The 18,078-nt window shown below is 33.7% G+C and overlaps 1 protein-coding gene across 4 annotated transcripts in view; it reads right to left on the minus strand.

Annotated features, from left to right (window-relative positions):
- Positions 1-18,078, minus strand: part of LOC118205713 (uncharacterized) — a 260,563-nt gene that overhangs the window by 98,905 nt on the left and 143,580 nt on the right. The gene's annotated exons all lie outside the window — the stretch shown is intronic.

Genomic DNA, 18,078 nt, shown 5'->3' on the forward strand with positions numbered 1-18,078 from the left:
GCATGAAATAAGTGATAGTCAGTTGGTGTCAAGTTAGGAGAATAGGGAGGATGTAGAAAACCTTCCAACCGAAGCCGAGTAACTTTTGGCGAGTGATGATAGCAGTATGTGGTCTGGCATTATCATGATGAAGGATAACACCGCGACGACTGATGAGACCTGGCTGCTTTAACCAAATTTGAATGCAGCCTGTCTAACTGTAGAAAGCAGAAGGCAGCAGTGATGGTTTGGTTGAATAGCAGGATCTCCTATTGAATTATTCTCTGCACATCCCATCACACACTCAATAACACATTCTTGAGATGAAGTTCGGCTGAAAATGCGCATCAGCTGAGAAGTTTCCTGGAGCTTTGCACCTGCTATAAGAGATGTGTGAAGGACTTCTCTTCCATCACAAGACCTCTTCATAAGCTGACAGAGAGCAAGCACAAGTACTTGTGGTCAAAAGAATGCGAGGATGCATTATACAATCTGAAGGAAGCTTTCACATCTGCTCCAATCTTGACATATCCTTAGCTTGACAAACCATTTATTCTTGACACTGATGCTAGCAATGAGAGTGAGGGTGATGTTTTGTCCCAAGAAATAAATGGTCAAGGACATGCCAGGGCCTACTGGAGTAAGTGTCCAAAATGGAGAGAAATTACTGTGTCACCGGGAGAGTTGCTTGACATAGTTAAAGCCGTAGAACATTACCATCATTAACACTATGGCAGAAAATTTTTGCTCTGCACAGATCATACATCTTTGATCTGGCTTTTAAACGTCAAGAATATCAAAGGCCACATAGCTAGGCAGATACAGAGACTTAAGGAATATGACATCACAAACCGTCATCAGAAGTTATCATTGCTTGGAAACACTGACGGTCTGTTAGAAGATCCTGCCCAAAAAGCTGCTAATATTATTCCAGTGTCGAAGTGAAATATGAGCCACTTACCGCAGTTGGACGATAAGCTACAACTTCAGCTGATCGAGACCTATAGAGTGACAATGGAGTCAGGAAAGACCAATTGGAAGACGACTGAACTAATGGAGTCTCCGAACAAGAAATTTACTTGGAAGGACATTTCAATCTATAGTCCTACGACAAACAATATCAGGCTCCTGGAGGTTCACTCCATAGTTGATTTTGAAGGGATTCTGATGGCAGCTGATACTTCCATGATACCAGACATCCTTAAAGAATTACACAGCAGTCCAACAGAAAACGAATTCGGAATAATGAAGATTTTGCATTAAGTTCGAGAATGCTTCTACTGGAGTAATACAAGGGCTGAAATGTAAAAGTGGTGCCTATTTGCAATGCCTGTGTGGGTTGAAAAGAAACGCAGAGGGAAACTGCAATGTTGCAATATAGGAGTGCCTCTTGAACTTATTGTTTTTGACATCATGCGACCTCTGCTATGAACTGGTGATGGCAACAAATACATCCTCGTTGTCACTGATTACATTACCAAGTCACCTGAAGTGTATCCTATTCCTGATCAAGAAATTGTCATTGTAGCAGAGTTAATGGTACAGCATTTAATTTCCAGGTTTGAAGTGCCTCTTCAGTTGTATTCCGATCAAGGAAGAAATTTCACATTGGCTGTAATTAAACCACTATGCAAGCTACTCAGCATCGGCAAAACCCAAACGAACCTTTACACCCCCAGTCAGATAGAATGGTAGAGAATCAAACTATCCTTAACCTCCCAGCATGCGCTTGGCAATTTTACATGAGCACGTGTCGTATTTTTTATGACATCAGTTATTTTACTGTTTTTGGCACGAAAAACGACAGAAATTAATGAATATTGATAATACAGGGATTGGACAAAAATATGGAAACACCTTTAAAAAAACATATTTCTTTGCTTAATATGGTGTAGGAAACACCATATTAAGCAAAGAATATGGTGTTTCCCGTTGGCATCCCAAACAGCTTGCAGTCTTCTCGTAATGTATAAATACAGTTCCTGTATGTTTGCCAACAGAATATTATACCATTCTTCCTGCAAAACGGTGGCAAGTTCAGATAACGATGTTGGCGGTGGATAACGAGAATGCACTTTCTGTTCCAATGTAGACCACAAAGATTCGATAATATTCAGGTCTGGTGACTGTGGTGGCCAGAGGAGATGGGTCAACTCATCCTCGTGCTCAGAAAACCAGTCCTGGACAATGTGAGCTGTGTGAACAGGGGCTTTGTCGTCTTGGAAGACACCATCACCATCGGGGAACAAAGTTTGTACCATGGGATGAACTTGATCAACCAAAATGTTCACATAAGTCTTGGCAGTCATTTGCCCTGACACAGTTATCATGGGGCTAGCAGAGAACCACGATATGGCTGCCCAAACCATAACAGAACCCCCGCCATGTTTCACTCTTGGCAACAAGCAGTCTGTATTATAGGCTTGAGATGGCGTTCTCCAGACGTAAACTTGGCCAGAAGTGGGAAACAATGTGAAAGAAGACTCGTCAGACCATATTACTCGCTTCCACTGTTCTATAGTCCAGGCTTTATGACTTAAACACCACCTTTTCCTGTTACAGGCATTAGCATCACTGATGAGTGGCTTCTCAATTGCAGCACGGCCAGCAATTCCCTGTTTATGAAGCTCCCTTCTAATTGTTTTGGTACTCACAGGGTTCGGTAACACAACATTCATTTCAGCAGTAACTTTTGCAGCTGTGGTCTTCTTATTTTTCGTCACAATTTCCCTTAATGATCGTCTGTCACGATCACTCAGGACACACTTTCGTCCGCGCTGTGATTTAGCAGATGATGTTTTTCCGCTTTTCAAATATGTGGAATAAATCTTCGATACAGTACCTCTTGAAACACTAAACACCTCGGCTACCTGGATTATGGAAGCACCTACCATACGTGCTCCAACAATTTGCCCACTTTCGAAGTCTGTTAACTCTGACATAATGCAATGACAACCTCACAACTCCAACAACAACTGAACTGTTTAGCACATTTACGAAGTTGTATAGGTGGCGTCAGTAGTCAAAAACGCCAGCGCCACCTACATATTTCATTAAAATTAATCTTTCTTTTCAAACATGCATTTCACAAGGTGTTTCCATATTTTTGTCCATCCACTATAAATTTGTTAAGAAATAAAATATTTATCTTATTATTGGAAAATACAAACGATATCACATCCAAATATAAGTAAATTATTTTTAAGCTCTTATGTTAGTGAGATGGAAATGCAATGATTATTTTATGTTAGTGAGATGGAAATGCAAAAATTTCATAATAGAAAATTTTAAATTTATTATTTAATAATTATATTTTAAAATCGAAGCTAATTTTAATATTCACCAAAGACAAGTGTAGACAATAAAAAAGGAAAACACCTTGGTAAGAAAAAAAGTAAATTTAGCATTACTTACTTCTGCAAGGAAATTTACTTCTTACTGGTTACAAAAACGAACTTTAAATTAACTTTTAATGTTTTTTTTATTTCTAAAAAATATAAATAAAAGAATGAAATCGCTATTGTTCTCCCATCCAAAGGTTTCCTCGTCTTCATCAGATAATTCTTAAAGAACGCGAGCAAAACCAACTGGTTGCACATATTTTTTTTGCCCTGAAAACTGATATAAAATTTACAGAGCCAAATGAATTCAAATTAAAATAATACACCACAATTAATAACCAGGGTTTGTACACGTTTTTGCACACGGAAATTAAGGACCATTAATGAAAAAATTAAGGATCTATGAGCAAATGGGAACTGAATAAATTCAATTAAAAATATTATCTATGCCTGAATTTCATTTTTGTAATACCATTCTAAAAATAAAATAGATCCCTAAGTACGAAGCACTTTTATTAAGCATGAATTAATTAACATTATTATTAATAAGCTTGTGAATAAAAACAAACTTTATGCAATTTATCAAGTAGCATTAAATATTTTACACTTATAATAGTTGGACATATTTGAAAGAAGATAAGTGGCATTTACGTTTTACTAAAAGCTAGCTTTATGTTGATTTTTTTATGTCTCATTTTATCACATACTTGTTTAGTCTGGAGTAGCAATTCTCAATCTTTTGACTAACGCGTACCATCTAAACAAAAACTGAAAACTTTTAGTACCACTACCCCCACAACTCTTGAACAAAGCTCAGATCCATAAATTTACGAGTGTTAGAGAAAAAACTCAATCAAGATGTCAGAGTTTTAATTTTTGAATTTAATAGTTAAAAATACTTTGCTTCCTTACGTACCACCTATTTTTCTCTTGCATACCACCAATGGTATGTGTTTGAGAACCCCTGGTCTAGAAATTTAGTAAATAGCAAGTAGATTTTATGTCAAGCATTATAGGTTAAAATGAGAATTAAGATCATAATCAGAATGATTCATAACAAAAGACTGAATGTTGCCAGTGCTGCTGCTTGTCTAGAGAGAGACCTGCTGATTAGAACAAACCTGAAAGGCCTGATGTAGGCACAGTTGGCAAGTTTTAAAAGTTAGTTGGGATTTGTTTGATGCAGTTAGTGTCGTAGCTTCGTGTAGAGTTTCAGGGGTTGTCACCCAGTTAATATACTTTAAGGTTTCACCAGAGCACCAGAGGTGATAAGTTGTTTTGTATTATTTTAATTCTTACTAGATACAAAGAATAAGTTTTAGTCGAATTTTTTGTGTTTTATCTTGTGACCAGAGTGAGGATTAATGAAAGGCAATAACTCGCTTTAATACACAGAGATAATTTTTAAGAGTAAGCAGTTTGTTATAAATAATTAAATTAGGTAGTTAGATAACCTTCGTCATTATGGATTTACATGATCACTATTAAATTTTATTTCTTTTTTAACAATATTTATTTAAAAAGCCATATTAAATAAAAATCTAATAAAATTTCACAGTTTAAAATAATGTAAATTATGACATTTGATTCTTAAGCAATATTAGGATAATTACACATTAAAAGCTACAGAACATTTATGTCTTGTAACAACTACACTCAACAAAATATTTATGTGTCATTTTAATTTGAAGCTTTCCCAGACATTTTAGCTATTTTTTATAGATTTCCTTCTCTTTAAGCATCTTTTCTAACAATAAGAAATTTGTCTCAATACCTAAACCAATGTTCTGACTAGTTTCTGCATGCATACCAGTAGTTCTGCTAACTTGTCAACCTCTCCACAATATATCTATGAGGGTTTACTTGATCTGGTAAAAGTTAAATAGTTCCAACACCCCCGACAGACGTAAAGAAAATAATTGCTATGTCTGAAATATAATAATATTGGACAAAGCCTTAAATAAACCTCTTATTTAAAAAGAACTTGGAATATAAAGGCATGTTTTGATGCTAAAAAAATCAATTACAGCTCATGGTGACGTTATATTAAACAAAAACAGTCAAATTCAAACTAAAAATGTGGACTAGTGGTAAAAAATTATATAATTTAATTTAAGCTGGCTCAGTAACTCTATCATTTGAGGAAAACGAAATGGGAAATTATAGTAAAGGTTTTTTGAAATCATAAACAACTGGGTAATTTACATAATAATTGTACATATCTTTGAAGAATAATTTTCTTCATGTATTCAGTTTCTTTCTTCAACAGATTTCCTTTTCATTTTAGAATTTTTGGATTTAATTAAGGATTTCTGTTATTCTAAAATAAAATTTAAAAAAAAAAAAAAAAAAAAAAAAAAAAAGTGCATTTAGAATGTATAGAAAAAGAGGCTAATTTTATTTCTTTAGTAATATGAACATTCAGAAGAAATATGAAATATATATAGTAAGGCCTGGTTATGCAGCTGGTGTGGCAGAATTTTTAGAATTTAGTGACACACCGAGCAACAAAATCTAGAAATGGTAAAACTTTTAGAATTTAGAGCAAACATTGGAAGCAGAATTTAGAAAGGCACTAGGCAGCGGAAAGCATGCACAGAGATTGCATTAGGAGGAAAAATGCCTAGTGGTAGCTCGGTGTATGATGCATTAAGGCATATTAGATGAATCTTTTAAATTCTACGTATTCAATTTTTTTTATTAATAAAAAAATTCGTTTCTAAAACGCCTGCCCATGTGATAAGATTATAAGCATTTTTGATCTTTTTCATACTTGTGTCTAGTGAAAAGTACAGAAAATAAAGGGAAGATAAACATGTTAAGAAAAAGATTCCAGTATCAGAAATAATGCATTCAAATATTACCGCCAAAAAAATTATAAATCGCCAAAATGTTGGTAAGACGTCAAATTCAGAATCGTTTAATTAAAGTGAAAAGTTGTTTAAGAGCTCTTCATTAGAAAAAAATGAATTCTGAAAAGCTTATGTTTTACTTCTTGCTTAGAAACTCCAGTATTCCACCATTTATATTAGAAATGGAAGCAAATTATAACCCATAAACCATTCAAAAGATAACCATATATGTCAGTGAATATTCCTCCAAAATGATAATTAACACTCAAAATGGCAGTCGTAAAAACAGACAGACATTTCTGATGATTAAAATTAAGGACCTTCTGTCAATTTTGGCCCTAATTAAGGACATTTAAAGACCAAAAATGGATTCCAAAAAACTTAAGGACTTTTAAGGACTCTTAAGGACCGTACGAAACCTGAATAATGCAAAATTACAAAATATTTGAGAAAAAATATACTTTCCGAATTTTAAAACACAACCACGCGTGTGTCGTAAATTTTATGAAAAAAACAGCCACATAGCACAAAAGCCTAGTTAAAAAAAGTCAAATGACTTCCTGCTGGCACATTCCATGATGTGAGGAAGGGTAGAAGAGAGGAATAGAAATGACCTTCAGACGTCTCAGCTTCGAAATGCGAAAAATGTGCATTAAAAACTGAATTGGTCATAAATTTTGTGCATGCACGCATGCTGGAAGATTAATAACCTCTCATTGGTGGTTTTCGGAAATCAACAGGACTGGGACAAGAAGTTACCTCTGTTTTTACTGGCCTATTGTAATGCTGTCTGTGAGACTACCAGCTATTCTCCATACCCAGTGCTCTTCGGTTGTGAGTATCGTCTGCTTTATAATCTGTTGTTTGGTGGTCTTCCGAATACACCTTCATTGCCTAAGGAGTATATCCAAGATCACCAGGCCCGGTTTCAAGTGATGCACAATTTTGCACGAGAGTGAGTCAACTTGGTGCTGGAGTATATGAAGACATAATACAACACAAGAGCTCCAGGACATCAATTCAGTGAAGGTGACAGGGTGTGGTTGTAGACTATAATCAACTTAGCAAGGTCTTTACACAGTCCTAAACATGCTGAATGACATTGTTGTCTGGATCTGTAAGTCATTGACTTCTAAGCCTAAAGTTGTTCATTATGGCAGGCTAGCCCTTTACTTATGGCCATAGTAAGTAGTCCCCATTGTGTATATAAAGTAAATGGTACACAAAGATCATGGTCCTATTTATATAAAAATTTGTAAGTTTTTGCATTTATGATGTTGGCTTAGCATTTGTTTTATGTCATTTATTAGTTGTAAGTATGGCTTCCTGTCCAGCATCTGTAACTGCCTGGGATGTGTAGTCCTTGGCAGGGGTATAATATTATGAATTTCGTACATAGATAGATAATTTTAGTGAAACTATATGTGAAATTGTTGTATTTCTTTTGTGTAATGTAACATGAACATCTAAAGGAGCAAAGCTTCTTGGAAAAGTAAGAATACACGGGCAAGTCTATTTAACATTGAGTAAACAGCTATTTCATTAAATTGGAGAGATGTCGCCACGCTGCAACGGTTTCGGTCGTCAAACTTGGCGACCTTTTTAGCAGCATTTTGGTCTGCTCCCTGTACCACCGCAATAGGCATAGTAAATAAACAACTGCAATTGATATTCGGTATGGCTGCAACCATGATTCGGCCTTCATATGCCTTCCAGCAATTTCAAGAAACAGAAAGTATTAGAAATATCTCAGTGGACACATGAAAACTATATAAGGGTAGAAGAGCATTTGCTTTCAGTTTTTGTTGTGAGCTGTCAGTTCAGAGCAACTTTGGAGTACTGAAAGCTTTGCTTTTAGATGCCCTTTGTTTGTGTTGTGTTTAACATTATCAGTAGTTTGAAGTGTAACTATTGATTGTACTCTGTGGTACTGTGAACAAATATACAAGTATTTTTGTGGCAAGTTCTAGAACTCGGAAGTGTTTGTTTTGATAAAATAAGTTTTATTAACCTATTTATCGGAACTATGTGCATTGAATCTATTAGGAACCTATATGAATGCAACAACATGATTTTACAACAAAACTTTTTCTACAATCTTTAATGACAAGCATGTATTGCTTGATGATGACATGCATAATAAGATGAAAACATGACAAGTTACTGGGCAAAATAACAACATCAAACATATTTAGAAACTTAAATTTTTAAACTACATTTTGATTTTAAGAACTTATGGGAATTATTAGCTTTTGAATAATTAAAAATATCACTGAAAGATGAAAAGGTTTAAAATGTATTCTAAGAAGAATTGCCTTCTCCCGTATTTTCTTTCTTTCTTTTTCTTTCTTTTTTTTTTTTTTTTTGACATGAAACTAGATATGGAACATTTCTTTCCAAGAGCAATGCAGAAGGGGAAAAAAATCACAATTTAAAAATATTTAGTCATAAAATATATTTAATATTGAAGTAATATAAAAAAATAGGAAAAATAATTATAGCTAAGTTTTGTACACAAAACTAGATTAAGAAAAGTAAAATAAAATCAGATATTTTTGCAAATAATAAAAACCCCAGATAAAGATTAATGGGAAAATAATACAATTTAGTATTATTAGAAATTCATCAGAAAAAGGGCTACACTTACTTTGACATCAAAAATATTTCTCATTATAAATTTTCAGTTTTAATTTCCTTATAAAGCATGAAGAGTTTAAATAATTAGCACAAAGGGGTATTAGCCCAGAAGTGCTATTAGTCCTGAAATGGCACTTTTCAAATTGTTGCCACCAAAATTATAGCCCTGTATTATATTTAAAGAAATTAAATAATGAAGAATCTTCATGAATGTATGTATGTTTCTCACACTGTGAAAAAACAATGGTACCTAGAGACATCTAATTTTGAATAACATATTTATCCACTTGAATATGGGCATCTGAAAGCCTGAATTTAAATTTGTTTTATTATCTATTTCATATTTTGTAAAACTTTTAAGAATTTTTGATTAACAAACTGAACGATCTCAAAATGAGCAATGGCAACACTCTACAGGGGGGGGGGGACATTTTCATCTCTAGTGTGCAAGACTGTCCATCAGAAATTCTAAAGACATGTTATTTTCAAATATATTTAGCCCAAAGGGACATTAGCCTAAATGCTCTTGAAATGTATATGTGTGTGTAAATGAAAAAAGCACACATTTGGACATAATATAAAATCTAAAAGCTTTCATATTTTTTAATATTAACTTTTTTTGTTTTAATCATATCTTTACAAAAGCATCCACCTGAAAACTTATCATTGATGTTACCTAATTTATATCATCTTTTGATAATTTGATTACAAAATACTTTGATTTTATTGCTCAAAAGTATTATTATACAGTTCACACAAAAGTTAATATGCACCTACAAATACTTATGTTAAGAGGAGCAACATCACAACACTTGCCAACAAATAATTTACAAATGTAGAAAATTAGTTTGAAATTCTGCACTGCTAATGATAATTTAATCATCCACTGCAAAATTACCATTATTAAATGTAAATTAAGGTTACCAGTTGCAAAATTTTGTTTGTTTAATTTAATAAATCACACATGGGCTATCTACCCAGGGGTTGGGAATGCCTTCGTAGAAGAGACTGTGTAAGGAAAACTGTGCTTTATATACCTCCTCCCCCCAAGAAAACACCCATGGAGTCAGTTTATTCAACAGCATTTTAAACCCATATTCAATAAGGCTCTGAATAAGTGTTCAGTGGTCTTATTCACTTAGTTATTAGTAAAATTTATTAGTTCCGGAATATAAATTGATACCAAATAGTGCAAATAAAAGTAATAAAAACTTAATAAATTTAGTTTTTCAATAAAATATGTTTCATTCTCTAAAAGAATCCGTACCTTTATTTCAGTTCGTTTCTGGAGAGTAACACTATCTCATGGGTCATTAAAAACTGATAAAGACCCAACTAAGATTTCTGTTTGCATGATCTGCGTACACTGCGCAAAAAAAAAGGGGGAGAGGGACATTTTTACATCTCCCGTTCTACTGGGCCGATTGACAAAATTCAAACCACGTTTTTCACATCTCAAAAGCATGATGTTAAGTCAGTAGGGCTTTTTAACTGTAAGATTACATCATTTTTTCTCTTCTTGGTGCCTTGCAAGGTGCAGATGCTCATTACAGCAACCCTGTAAATGCTCGCTCAGTTTCTTATTGCTGTTGTTGTTAGTAGTAAGTCATTGCTTGAAAGACGGCACGCATGTGATTAAGGTTTTAGAATAAAATATTAATTAGTGCAGTTCACACCTAGTTAATTTGGAATTGTTGTGTAACAATGCATGCAATTGGAATGCTTTCGTTTTCATATGAATTACGCAATTAAGGTTGGATACTGTGTCATCATTCATTTCCGGTGTTGCTGTCGATAAATCTGCAATCACGGTAAGTGATAAATTATTTATTTGTTCATGATGAGTGAACTGAAAGCGATTAAAGTTAGCAAAAAGAGTATAAATGCAGTATCAGAAAGTTTGAAAATAAGGTAAATTCTAAGGTGGATGAAGCAGATACAGTCAAAAGTCGTTAATCCAGCCTTGTTCGGACTTCGGCGATTCCGGATTATCGATTTTTCCGGATTATAGATCATCAGTTTAAATCTCGTAAGATGGCATGCAGAAATTCTAAAATTAAAAATATAAAACCGTAATTTATGAAATAAAGAACAATTATGATCTAATGGGTACCAAAATTTACAAAAAAAAAAAAAAAAAAGCTTAATATTTATTTGTTTACTTTATTAAACATTTCTTTCAATGTAAGTTGTTTAAGTTGCTTCGTTTTATGTGATAATACTTTCTCTTTAACTCTATAAACAGACATAATTTCTTGTTCAGTTACTAAGTTCCGCTGTTCAAGTCCCGTTAATTGCTGTGCCGAGAATACCGACTAACTTGTCAATCAAAATGTTTTCGTTTTCACTAACCTCTCTGTCACATTCTTCATGTCTTTATCCATTTTTTGCAGCAATTCCACTTTTTGTTTGTTGGACATCGAAACATACTTTCGTTTTATAGATCCTTTGGAAATTCCAGCATCGGAAATTCTATTTGACATAATCAAAAGTTCAAGTTTACTTTTATAAAATTGCTCTTACAGTCTGCAAAAAATAATAAGCGGGATCCAATTCGAAGATTAAGGAACAACGCAATCATTAACATTAAGTGAAATAGATAATTAGATAATTTTAGCTTACACCCTCCGTTATACATTAAGCGCGCAGGCGAAAATGTATTCTGCACTTGCGCACACGCATATGCGCAGTAGTCAAGGTCTTACGCACACACGTAAAACGCCTGTGCGCATGTGCCAACGCGGCGCATGTGCAGAAAGTTTTTAGCTTTGAGGTCCGGATTACAGATCATTCTGGATTATGGGTGTCCGAATTAACGACTTTTGACTATATTTCCTTATTGGAGTTATACAAATAAAAAATATTAGAATTCAAAAAGGAATGAAGTAACATTTTCGATTCTTTATTTGCACATTGTGAGGAAAAGGACACCAACGAATTCATTAAGGAAAAGAAAAAGGTAGCAGATAATCCCGACGAAATTCATTTGAAAATTAAAAGAAAAATTTCTGAGATCCGTTCTCAAAGGAATAGTTGTTCAAATGAAAACGGTTCGAGTAAAGACGTAATTGTTTCGGATATAAAATTGCCTAAATTGTCTCTTCCAATATTTAGTGGGAAAATTGAAGAATGGATTGAATTTGAGGATTTATTTTCCACAGCTGTGCATAAAAATAGCAATTAACTAATGCGCAAAAATTGCAATATTTAAAGAGTTCGTGCAAGGCAGATGCGTTAAATATTATTCCAATTTCGGATTCGGCAATCCATTCCAATTTCAGATTCAAATTATGACATAGCATGGAATCTGTTAGTTGAGCGCTATTGCAACAAAAAAGATTTGATCAATTCTATTATAAAGAAATTAATGTCTATACCTCAAATGAGTGATTCTACTTCGTCGCTTTTAAAGTTTATCGATAAGGTGCATGAATGTTTACGATCCTTAGAAGCATTGGAGCAAAAGGTGGAAGAACTTTCAGACACGTTAATTGTTTATTTATTAGCTGAAAAGTTGGATAGAAATACTCGGTGCTGGTGAGAAAGATCATTTAAAAAAGATGAAATAGGAACAATTAAATGACTGACATGTTTCTTGAAGGAACGTGCTTGCACCCTATCACATTACAAACCTCCGCATGGGGAATCGAAACATTCATTTAATACCAAAGCTCTTACATCACTTTCGGAAAATTCAAAAAATTGTCCTTATTGTAAAGCTGATCATTTATTGTTGAAATGTGTGCAGTTCTTAATTTTTAATAGTCAAGAAACGATTTGAATTTGTAGACAAAAAATTGTGTTTCAATTGTTTATCTTCGGTCCACACAATCAAGGACTGTAAAAGTTCTAATACATGCAGAAAATGTCAGAAATTTCACAATTTGCTCTTACATTTTGATTGAAGTGAAGAAAATTTCGATAGAGAAAATGGAACATTGAATCAAAACACAAACAAGACTAACAAATTTAGCAGTAATCTTTCTCCAAATGCTGATACATTTACTCCATTGGCAAGCAGCCAAAAGGTTAGTGACACTAATGAAACCAACCAAGCAAAGTCCATTAACGGTACTGCGCTGAATATTTCCAGTTCTTTCAATAAACAAATTCTACTTTCAACTGCAATTATTTTCGTTAAAGGTGATGATGGAAAATTTATTTCACTGAGAGCTGTCCTTGATTCGGGTTCTTAAAATAATTTCATTACTAAAGAATGTACCGAGTTATTGAATTTGAAGAAACGAAAAATAAACATTTCTATTTCAGGTATCAATGGTACAGTTATGGGTGTGAAGGAAAAAGCTATAGCAACTATCGCTAACGTTACTAGAGATTTTATTCATACCTTACAATTTTTTAATTGTTCCAGAAATAATTCGCGTAACGCCTGCTAGATATATAAACATTCCTCATGTTAAGCAGTTGCAACTCATTGGTTTAGCTGATCCAGAATTTTATAAACCTGGTCAAATACATGTTTTATTATCTAACAAAATATCTTTTGATTTACTGGGAACAAATAGAATAAATATGCAAGACCTGATTCTCCATCAGCCAGTTTTTGGATACATCGTTAGCGGGTCAGTACGCATGCCACAGCAAGGCAATGTTTATAATTATTGTGGGTTTGTTGAAACTGTGGATCATTTATCTGACAATATGAGAAGGTTTTGGGAGATTGAAGGTATTAATGAAGCAAAAAAAGTGAAGAGTCATGAAGAGGAATTTTGTGAACAGCACTTTCTTCGTACACACAGGAGGCAAGATGACGGCAGATATGTAGTGGAAATGGCAATAAAGGAGGAAGGGCTTAGCCTTTTAGGCAAATCGAGAGTAAACGCTAGAAAATTTCAAGCCCGATAAAGCTAGCACTAAACTTAGGGTAGTGTTTGATGCCACTGCTCCTACGACTACTGGAATTTCATTAAACGATATTCTGCTGAATGGAGGGTTAGTTCAAGATGAACTATTTGATATTATTTGGAGATTTTGAACGCATAAAATTGCCTTCACAGCAGACATTGTAAAAATGTATCATCAGATTTTGATTAAAGAACATCAAAGAGATTTATTATGTATCTTATGGAAGAGTAGTGAATAAGAACCAGTTAAGGTCTATATACTGAAGACTATAACTTACGGTACTTCCAACGCACCATATATGGCAACACGTACACTTAACCAATTAGCAGAGGATGACAGAAACAACTTTTCGTTAGCAGCACAAATAGTACAAAGGGATTTTTATGTCGATGACATACTCATAGGAGCCCATACTCTAACAGAGGCTAAAGAATTACAGTCACAGTTGATTAACCTATCACGTGTAGGAATGTGTCTGCACAGATGGTGTGCTAATCATCCTGATCTTTTGCAGTTTCCGGATGGACAAGAGGAATATTCTTTCAGTAATTTTGATGACAATCAGAGCATCAAAACTTTAGGATTATTATTATGGAATCCAAAGATAGATTGTTTTTTGTACAAATCAATGATCAAGAAACCAGCTACCTACACAAAGAGAACAGTGTTGTCTGACATTGCTTGCATTTAGGATCCATTAGGACTGCTTGGTCCAGGGATAACAAAAGCAAAATCATCCAAAGACTTTGGTTATTGAAGCTTGATTGGAACAATCCACTACCCGAGAAGATAATTAAGGAGTGGCAACTTCTTATTGATTCAATGCAATCTATCAACAATTTGCAAGTGAGTAGAAATGTTTTACAGGGCAGTTTTTCTGAGATACAAATTTATGGATTTTCAGATGTATCAGAACACGCATATGGAGCAGTCATCTATTTACGCTGAAGAAGTGACAATAATTTATCTTCACATTTGCTTTGCAGCAAGTCCAGAGTTGCTCCACTAAAACCATTAACAATACCACGACTGGAACTCTGTGCAGCTGTATTGCTAGCACAGATTGTTACAAATGTGATGCCTTTATTGAAATTGGACATCAGTAAAATATGTCTGTGGTGTGACTCAACCATAGTGTTAGCGTGGCTTCAGAATCCTCCACATGTACTAAAAACTTTTGTTGCTAACCTAGTGTTGATGATCCAAGAGCTAACACAGACATGCCAGTGGAATTATGTGCGTTAAGAGGAGAACTCAGCAGACCTTATTTCCCGAGGACTGAATTTTGAAAAGATGCATGATGCTCTGGTGGAAAGGTCCTCCATTCTTGAGGGAAGGTGTCATACCTAGCAAGAATATTAACTTTGAACAATTAGGAAAAAAAGAGATATTTTCTAATGAACTGAGAAAAAGAACTGACATTGCTTGTTTATGCACTTCGCCTTCAAAATTGATTGATAATGTCCTAGATATCACTAACAATTACTTAAAATTATTACGTATTATTAGTGATTTTTTCAGGTTCATTTGGAACTCTAGGTATGCAAAACAAAAAGTAGCACAGAGAAGAACAGGAGGGGGTAAGTTCAAAGGAGTTAAATGAGGCAGAATCCTTTTTAGTAAGAGAGGTTCAAAAATGTAGTTTTTATTTAGATTACAACTCTCTCGCACAAGGCAAACCCATTAATAATAAAAGTTATTTACTTTCTTTGAACCCTTTTTTGGATGAAAATAATATAATGAGAGTAGGAGGTCGATTACAAGGGGCCAATGTAATGTTTTCACAAAAACATCAAACTAACTAAACTGATTGCTGAGCATTATCATCGGAAATATTTGCACATAGGTTCACAAGCATTATTGTGTTTTATGAGACAGAAATTTTGGCTATTACAAGGTACGAATTTAGATTAGAAAGATTTACCATGAATGTATAATTTGTAGTAAAAATAAACCAGTCATTGTCGAACAAATTATGGGGTCATTACCTGCAGAGCGCGTGAATCCGAGCTCACCCTTTAATCATGTTGGCACCAATTTTTGTGGCCCATTTTTTATTAGGTACAAGGAACAGAAGAAAGGAACTTTTCATAAGGTATATTTAGCTCTTTTCATTTGCCTTGTAACAAAGGCTGTGCATCTCAAACTAGTGAGGGACCTCCCCACTGATGCATTTATTGCCACCTTAAAGAGATTTATTGCTAGGCATGGAAAATGCTTAATCATTTTCTCAGACAACGCAAAAAACTTCATTGCTACAAATGCCGAATTTCAAAGAATGAACAATTTAATTAGAAATCCACCTAAATTAGCAGATTATTTAGGTGTAGAAGGAATCGTTTGGAAGTTTATTCCCCCACGGACACCTAATTTTGGTGGACTATGGGAATCTGGAATAAAATCCATGAAATATCGCTTAAAGCGGATTGTAGGTAATGCAAGGTTGACTTTCGAGGAGTTATTAACTGTAGTAACTTAGATAGAGTCTGTTTTAAATTCTCACCCTATTACTCCCTTATCTTTAGATGTAAATGATTTAGAGGCCTTAAGACCAGGCCATTTTCTCATTGGAAGACCCTTGAATGCTATAGTAGAACCCAAATTAATTGATACACCTGAAAACAGAGTCTCAAGATGGAAACAAACTACCAGATTTGTCCCGTTGATATGGAATCGTTGGCATAGGGACTATTTAAACACACTGCAACAGCGTTCAAAATGGAAGGTAGAACAAACGAATATTAAAATAGGTATGCTAGTACTAGTTAAGGAGGATGAGTTTCCTGTCAGTAGATGGGTGTTAGGGTGCATTGCAAGACTTTTTCCTGGAGTTGACAGTAAGGTTAGAGTAGTAGAAATACATACAGCAAAAGGCATCATTAAGCGTGGAATTACAAAAATTGCAATTTTACCCCAGGAAGAAGCTACTTAATTTAGTTAAGCGTTAGCTTATTATTATAAAACCTTATGTATTATTAAGCTTGTATTGTAACTCGTGTATAAAATTTTGTATTGAAAATTGAATATTATTGTATTGAATTGATATGTTTTTCGTATTGCTTTATTGTATAAGGTTTTAACTATACAATTTTGTATGTTATTATGAGTATTATAGCACAAAATCATTGAAGTAACCCTTCAATGCTGGGGGAGGTATGTTTAGTCATTAGGACTATTTAACTGTAAGATTATGTCATTTTTTTCTCTTCTTGGCACCTTGTATGATGCAGATGTTCATTACAGCAACCCTGTAAATGCTCGCTCAGTTTTTTATTGCTGTTTTTTACTTTAAGATGATCATCGCTTGAAAGATGGCATGCATGTGATTAAGGTTTTAAAATAATATATTAATTAGTACAGTCCACATCTAGTTAATTTGGAATTGTATAACAACGCATGCATTCCATGAACACACGACTTAGGATATACATTAGATTTACATATAGCATTGTTCTAACATAGGTATTTTGATACAAAATCAGTCATTTTTTGAAATAACATACAATTTTTTTTCCCATATTTCGATTCTATGACTCAAATTATGCCTAGATATTAAATTTTGTAAAATTTACAGAGAAATTCAAAAATTTACTTTGGCGCAATTTTTTTAGTTTGTGCCACAAATAATTCACTTGGCGAACTTCTTAATATGTGGCAACAAATTTTCTTTTCCCTTCTATTATGCTGGAGTGGGAAAAAAGTCACCTTGTTCCTTCCTACCTTTTTACATTGTGCATGACTGGGAAAAAAGTCACCTTGTTTCTACTTCCAAATAATTTTAGCAAAATGTCTAAACCACATTTCATGTTTTATCGCTTTTAACAAATATGCCAAATTTCAAAATGCACCAATATATAAACTCACATATATCTTCAGAAATTTTGAATAAAAAAACTGTCATTTTTTGCAGATATGCTTAGAAATAAGTCTACTTTAAGATGATTGTAAAAATTTTATACATTATAATACAAATTTTTTTTGAAAAATTTATAAAATTTATTTAAAATATAAATTTTAAAAATAAATCTAAAAAAATAGGCGAATTTTATTTGGAATGAACCTAAATTTTGAAATGTGAAAGGAAGAATCAAATGAGTTTAATTAAAAAAAGAGAGATTAATAAATATATACCAAACTCAATTAACATTGAGGAGCTAAAATTTTGAGAGCTAATTTTTTAAAATCTACTCATGCGATTTTTACAAAGCTTGGTAGTTTGGCATAATTTGAGTCGTAGAATTGAAATATGGAAAAAAAATGGTATGTTATTTCAGAAAAAGTCCGATTTTGTGTCAAAATACCCATATTAGAACAACGCTATATATAAATCAAATACATATCCAACTTGCGCTTTTGAGACATGAAAAATGCAAGTTGAATTTCATTAATCGGCACAGTAGAAC

This window comes from Stegodyphus dumicola, chromosome 5, assembly GCF_044657685.1.
Source record: "Stegodyphus dumicola isolate Sdum_Otavi_A_Nest chromosome 5, ASM4465768v1".
Classification (NCBI taxonomy): domain Eukaryota; kingdom Metazoa; phylum Arthropoda; class Arachnida; order Araneae; family Eresidae; genus Stegodyphus; species Stegodyphus dumicola.